Source organism: Mirounga angustirostris, unplaced genomic scaffold, assembly GCF_029215605.1.
Source record: "Mirounga angustirostris isolate CCGP_5_RB_7025 unplaced genomic scaffold, mMirAng1.0.hap1 SCAF_5, whole genome shotgun sequence".
In the NCBI taxonomy this organism is placed as follows: Eukaryota; Metazoa; Chordata; class Mammalia; order Carnivora; family Phocidae; genus Mirounga; species Mirounga angustirostris.
Window position 1 is genome coordinate 33,510,385 of NW_026991713.1, and position 7,419 is coordinate 33,517,803.

The 7,419-nt window shown below is 36.7% G+C and overlaps 1 pseudogene; it reads left to right on the forward strand.

Annotated features, from left to right (window-relative positions):
• The first annotated feature begins 7,008 nt into the window (after positions 1-7,008).
• LOC123845175 (U1 spliceosomal RNA) lies at positions 7,009-7,145 on the forward strand (annotated as a pseudogene).
• Positions 7,146-7,419: the final 274 nt, after the last annotated feature.

Consider the following 7,419-nt stretch of genomic DNA (forward strand, 5'->3'; position numbering starts at 1 on the left):
ACATGTGTAGAAAACATAGATGTTTGCCTGGGTGCTCATGTTTCTAGATTGTTTTTCCTCTAACACTACTAAAATGATACTTGACTTGACCTGAGCACTTTTAACAAATGGTAAATAACCAGATGCCCACTGGTCACCTCTGTATCTTTGTTACCAGATACTCTTAGCTGGTTTCTGCACTATCTTTTCACATACATGTAATAATACATCATCACATCTCTTTAGTTGTTGTTTTTTCTTAATGATTTCACTTCAGTAGTTTCAAGTATAAACTCACTATCAAAAAATTGCACTTTTGTTATTATTTGTTGGAGTCTACCATGTTGGAATTCACAGTTTAATTATCACAAAACCTTGCTTTGTGGTTGTTCAAAATGAAAACAGCAGAGTTCACAATCTTGGCTCACCATGCTATCTGTCCATGGTCTTTGAAAGATGGCATATTTTCAAATATCCCAAACTGGCTCAAAATGCTGTCATAGGTCACATTGGATTACCTTAGCCAGCTTGTGTTACGTTACATCAAGGATGTGACTAACATCAACCACATGTAATGCAGCAGAGCAGTGCTATCCGCCAGATAAATTTCAAAATGGCACAGTTTTTAGAAACCAGGATTTAGAAATTTCTGGTCATTTAGGGAAAAAAAAGATCTTTAAATTTTAAAAGAGATTTCTATGTTTTTCACTCTTATTTTCAAAGGAGTCGGCTGTTATAGGCAAATTACAACTCACCATACTGAGTATGCCAAATCAAAGTTAAACAGCAGAGAAACTCTGAAACGTATAATATCAAGAGCGTTCCAGAGTACAGTCAAGTGAAAGTTAAATGCAAGTACCTTAGAAAACACTATTCAACTGAATATTTTCACACGAAGACAATAACTTTACTTTAAAAAAAAGAGCAAATGTTGCATAATTTAACTGTACTTCAGGTTATACTAGTTTCAGTTTGTAAAATAATCATATATTTGCATATTTTCAGGGGACAAAGGAAATATTTACCAACAAAATAAACAGAACAATTCAAATATTCCTAACAGACATAATCTAAATGTATGCAAATCAATAAAAATTATGTGTTGGAAATACTGTTAATAGTACCATGTAACAGAGAATGTTAGTCTACAGGATTCAACAATATTCTAATATTCTATCAACCCCCAAATATACTAAGATTCTCCATGAAGCCATTAGAGTTCATGGTCAATAACAGGACCAAAAACTCGAATGAGAAAGATTCTCATCTTTCATGCCCATGTGACTGTGGCGATGCAGTTCAGCCCTGCTTTTTCTGAAAATGGGATCAGCAAGAACATTGTCTCTCAGTTAAGCCTATTCATGGATATGCAGGAATTAACCAACTTATAAAGAGGATATACAAATTTCAATTTAGAATTTACAGATTATCATATACCTTTTTTATTCCCTAGTACAGTAAATTCCATCTTCAACAGTTTTGAAATCTCTAATCCTCCTGGTTCTATTTATCTACATCGGACCCTACTTTAACTTGTTTTACAAAGCACATACAGATAGTGTTCCTCTTCCTGTTATCCATTCTTGTATCCACAACAATTACTTGAAATAAGGAAAACTGCCTGAGCCATATTTTTTTAGAACTGAATTACGGGTCTCACTAGGGTTATAGGGTTTCCTTATTACTCTGATACTGTCCTGTTAGTTACCACCATTTAAGCCAGTGTTTCTCAACGGGACAATTTTGCCTATCAGGGGATGATTTTCAATGTCTGGGGACATTTTGCATTGTCATGCTCCTACTAGCATCTGGTGGGTAGAGGCTAGGGGTGGTCTGAACATCCTACAATGCACAGTAGACCCTGCATAACAAAGAATTATTGGCCTAAAATGTCAACAGTGCCAAGGTTGAGAAAGTCCAGTTTAAGCTACTCATTGACTATGCGTCAATATTTTTACTACAAATACTTCTTTTGAATCTTTTTGATCTAAACATCCGAATGTCTATATAGCCTCTCCACTTGCATGGCCATCTCCACATGCATGAGTCACTCAAACTCAGCTTGTTACAAATTGATCTCAAGTTCTCTCCTATGAGTCTTCAACCCCAATCGTAGTGAGTGGCATTACCACCCACTACCGGGGGTCACAAGCATACACCCAGAATCATCCTTCACATCGCTCTCATCCACATACCCAATCCATTACTAAGTTCTACCATTTCTACGGCCTAAATATTCTCAATCACCTCCATTTCTCTCTACTGTAATGCCAAACACCTTGTGTGAACTACCAGCATTTCTACTTCAACTTCTTTAACAGACTCACCACATCCACTCTTAGATTTCTCCAATCCATTTACCAAAATGCATCTAAGTGATTTTTTTGAAAGCTCAGATTTCATCATGTATTAGCTTCTAATAAATGCATACTTCTAATACACAGAGAAAGGCTTTTCCTGCTTTAGTCCCTGCTTGCTCCTCAGCCTCATCCCATGCCACTCCCCTCCCCTTGTTCTCAGCAGAGCACCTTTTCTCACATTTCTCCTTTATTTAAAGAGTTGCATGCTTCAAACTTATGTCGTTAATTTCACATTATACATTGTCTTTCAATAACTATTCTTAATCGTTAGTTATTTTGAACTAATATTTGTAATAATACCTAAACTTAACTTAAAATGTTAGAATTTATCACCATCCCTTTTATCCAATGTGTTATTCATTCCTAAGTTCAGCTTTTTAGAACGTATCTTCAAGCCTTATTTTAATGAAGCATATACTATATTTTCCAGGTATCTACACATATAAACATGTCTTCCTACTGCCTTATACGTTAGTCCGGTGTTCAAATTTTTGGCCACAACATTTATTTCCCCCTTTCCCTTCCTGGTATTTAGTACTACAGAGAGGTCTGAGACCACAATGTTTTTTTTTTGTTTGTTTGTTTTTGGTTTTTGTAGATAACATTTTTTCCCATTTCTTGGGGTTCTTTTAAAAATTATTCAATATCATCATATGTAATTAAAAATGTTTTTGTAATATATGTCTAGGTTGTATGTCCTATCTAATACTACAACTGACAATAATAAGAGTATTATCATTATTTGAGCCCTTAGTATGAGTCAGACACTGAGCTAAGTGCTATATACATAGCATTAAATTTCACAATTGCCAGGGAGCAGATTGCTATTGTTATCCCCATTTCACATATGGGAAAACTGAAACTTAGAAAGGTTAAGTAATATTCCCAAGGTTATACAAACCAGGCTTAGAAAAGCCATATGACTAGCTTTTGTGAGCAGAATGGTGGTAAAACTGATTTGTCACTTTGGGGATAAGACCAAAAAGGACATGTTTTCACTACCCTCTCTTTCACCCACTCACCACTTGGACGTTGATATTCAGGGTGACTGTGGAAGCCATTGTCAAAGGTGGTGGAGCCTCCATCAACCTGGGTCCTTGAATATACTGAATGGAGCAGAGGTCCTCCTCAGTCCCAATCAGAAATACCTACATTGGATTGGTAGGTGAGTGAAATATAAATTTGTATTATGCTCAGCTATTAACCATTTGCACTTTGTTTTGTGTTTCTTTCTGAACATTTACTAATGCAGTCAAAAAGATGAAATGCTACACATTTAAACTCTTCTAAGAAAAATAGGGTATTCAGTAAATGTTATTTTAGTATGTGTTAAAGGAAAATACTTCATGTGGAAAATTAATTGTTGGACTGCCACTGGTAAGATATCTGTCGTGAATAGTTTTCCTGGTGATGGTATGGATACAGCAACACGAGGTCTCGAACTACAAAGATTACAAATGCAAACTACTTTCAGTGTTAACAAGTATATTCATAGCTAATTACCTGAAAGTCAAAATGTATTGATGAGTTGATTAGAGAAAATATTTCTGTATCCAGTAGACTCTTTGCAATATTTACAAGTACACTATTTTTTATTAGAAATCTTAACATGCTTAAACCCTCTGACCTCAATTTCAACTTTGGTGATGTGAGCCAAGACAAATTACGGTAAACACATTAAAAAGTTATATACAGGGGTGCCTGGTTAAGCTAGATGCTTAACCTCAGTCAGTTAAGTATCTAGCTTCAGCTCAGGTCATGATCTCAGGGTCCTGGGATCCAGCCCTGCATCAGTCTCCCTACTTCTCCCTCTCCCTCTGCCTGCCGCTCTGCCTGCTTATGCGCTTTCTCTCTGTGTCAAATAAATAAAATCTTTAAAAAATAAATAAATAAATAAATAATAAAAAATTATGCAAAAAATATCTCAGTTATAAATTTGGTTATGTAAAAACTGGAAACAAACTACATGTAAAGTAAAAGGTATATACTAGGTAAATTGTGGCACATAATTTTTGTTTAAATATTATTTGGCAATTTTATTGTTCATAAGAATATTCAGTATAATATAAAGTATAATATAAATATAAAACAGTTTTCATTTTGGGTTATGAATCAAATAACTGATGGTCTCCACTTTGACATCCGCTTTGGCAACTAAGATGCTGAGAGCCAAAATCTGGGCTTGCTTCTGGTAGGTGCAGGATTTTGTAACACATGTTTTATGGTTTTAATTTCCACCTGACATATTCTCATTTTTAATCCTTATTTTGCTTTCTCCCATGTTCCTTGCTTATTTTGAATTAATTTTATACAAACTCTTTTGTTGCATACGAGTAGTACCTAAAGCTCATTGCACTTATCATATGCTAGGACTATACTAAGCAGTTAAAATATGAATCAATGACTCCTCTTAATTACCCTAAGAGGTATAGAGGATGATGGTAGCATCCATATTGTGCAAACAAGGAAACAGATAGGAAAGAGGAGTCATCTGACCAAGTTCCCACAGCTAAAGACAGGCAACACTGCAAATATAGGCAGTGTGCCTTCATATTTAAAGCTCACAAAGGGGCGCGCCTGGGTGGCTCAATCAGTTCGGCATCTCCCTTTGGCTCAGGTCATGATGCCAGGGTCCTGGGTTCAAGTCCTTCATTGGGCTCCTTGCTCAGCAGGAAGCCTGTTTTTCCCTCTCCCTCTGCCTGCCACTGCCCCTGCTTGTGCTCTCTCTCTCTCAAATAAATAAAATCTTAAAAATAATATATAGCTCACAAAGGCTACACTTGTGTCTTAGTAAGTCACCTTAAAGTATTTTGGGAGTAAGCTAAGATACAAACACATTATCAATTAAATAAATAGATGTAAAAATGGGAAACATCTTTTTAGAAACTAGAAAATAGCTACATTGAGAATCTACAGCCATCAACAAAGGGAAAAGGCAACCTACCAAATGGGAGGAAATACTTGCAAATCGTACATCTGAAATATATGAAGGGGTAACATCTAAAATATATGAAGAATTCATACAATTCAATAGCAAAAACAAACACAGTCCAATTAAAACATAAGCAAAGGATCTGAATAGGCATTTTTCCAAAGAAGACAAACAGATGGCCAATGGATACATGAAAAAGTGCTCAACATCACCAATCACTAGGGAAATCCAAATCAACCATCACTTAATGGCTACTCTCAAAAAGACAAGAAATGTAACAAGTAGTGGTGAGGATGCAGAGAAAAGGAAACATGTGTGCATTGTTGGCGGCAATGTAAATTGGTGCAACCCTGAAGGATAACAGTATGGAGGTTCCTCAAAAGACTATAATAGAACTAGCATATGACCCAGCAATTCTATTTCTGGGTATTCACCTGAAGAAAACAAAAACACTTAACAAAAAGATATATGCATCCCCCAGGTTCACTGCAGCGTTATTTACAATAGCCAAGATGCGGAAACAACCTAAGTGTTCATCAGCAGATGAATGGATAAAGATGTGTGTGTGTGCACCCCCCTCCACCACACACACACAGGAATATTATTCGGTTGTAAAAAAGAAGGAAATCTTGCCATTTGCGACAACAGGAATGGACCTTGAGGGCACCATGCTAAGTGAAATAAGTCAGAAAAAGACAAATACCATGTGATCTCACTTACATGTGGAATCCAAACAAACAAAAAACCAAGCTCAAAGATATAAAGAACAGATTGGTGGCTGAGGGGAGATGGATGTAAGGGGACAAAAGGTACAAAATTCTAGTTATAAAATAAATAAGTCTTGGGGGTGTAATACACAATATGGTGACTGTAGTTAATAATAATGGATTAAATGTTTGAAAGTTGCTAGGAGAGTCAATCTTAAAAGTTCTCATGAGAAGAAAAAATTATAACTATGCATGGTGACAGATGTTAACTAGAGTCACTTCATTATATACAAATACCAAATCATTATGTTTTGTTTTGTTTTGTTTTTTTAAAGATTTTATTTATTTATTTGACAGAGAGAGAGATACAGTGAGAGAGGGAACACAAGCAGGGGGAGTGGGAGAGGGAGAAGCAGGCTCCCCGCAGAGCAGGGAGCCCGAAGCGGGGCTCGATCCCAGGACCCTGGGATCATGACCTGAGCTGAAGGCAGACGCTTAACGACTGAGCCACCCAGGCGCCCCCCAAATCATTATGTTGTACACCCGACACCAATATTATCTTATATGTCAACTATATCTCAATTTAAAAAATAGACTTGTCTCACATACCTGGAAAGTCCATGTGATGGATCCAAAGCTGTAACTGGATCCAGGTGTCTGAATCTGCCTCTTGGGTTTGCTTTTTTCTCTATAGGTTTCATTCTCAGGCAGCGTCCCCCACCCTTAGAGTGGCAATGATGAGCCATGGAAACTCCAGGCTTCTTGGCCCTTAGCGCTCACCATCCCAGCAAACTGGAGCAGCCTTCCAGGTACTGCACAGGGAGGTGGGAAAAGCCCTAGGAAATGCTCTCATTGGTCAATGTGGGGGTCACGTGCTACCAATCATTCTAGACTCTTATTGGCTAAGCCAGGGTCTAAGACCCACCCTTAGATTTTAGTCCCACTGAACCACAAAGACTTGAAATGCATATGGGATGGGTTTCAAGAAATAAAAACGATATCGGGGATGTTAAAACCACAGATGTACTTAAAACAAAAAACAAAAAACAAAAACGTGATCACGAAGGTGGTTTTCCCAGGGCGAGGCTTATCCATTGCGCTCCGGATGTGCTGACCCCTGCGATTTCCCCAAATGTGGGAAACTCGACTGCATAATTTATGGCAAACTTAAAAAAAATAAAATAAAATAAAACCACAGATGTACATAATTAACACCCCACACTTAACTAGCTTATTCCCCTAACATTTCTGAAAATAATAATAAAAGTAAAAAAGAAAATACGAATCTCATTAATCCAATAACCTATATAGTCATAATACATTTTCTGCTAAGATTTATTTACCCTTTTTCTATTGTACAAGCAGAAGAGAGGAATATATCCAATTCTTAAAAACTTAACCTAATGGTAATTGAAACCTCAGCTTTTTCCCCATCTTTAAA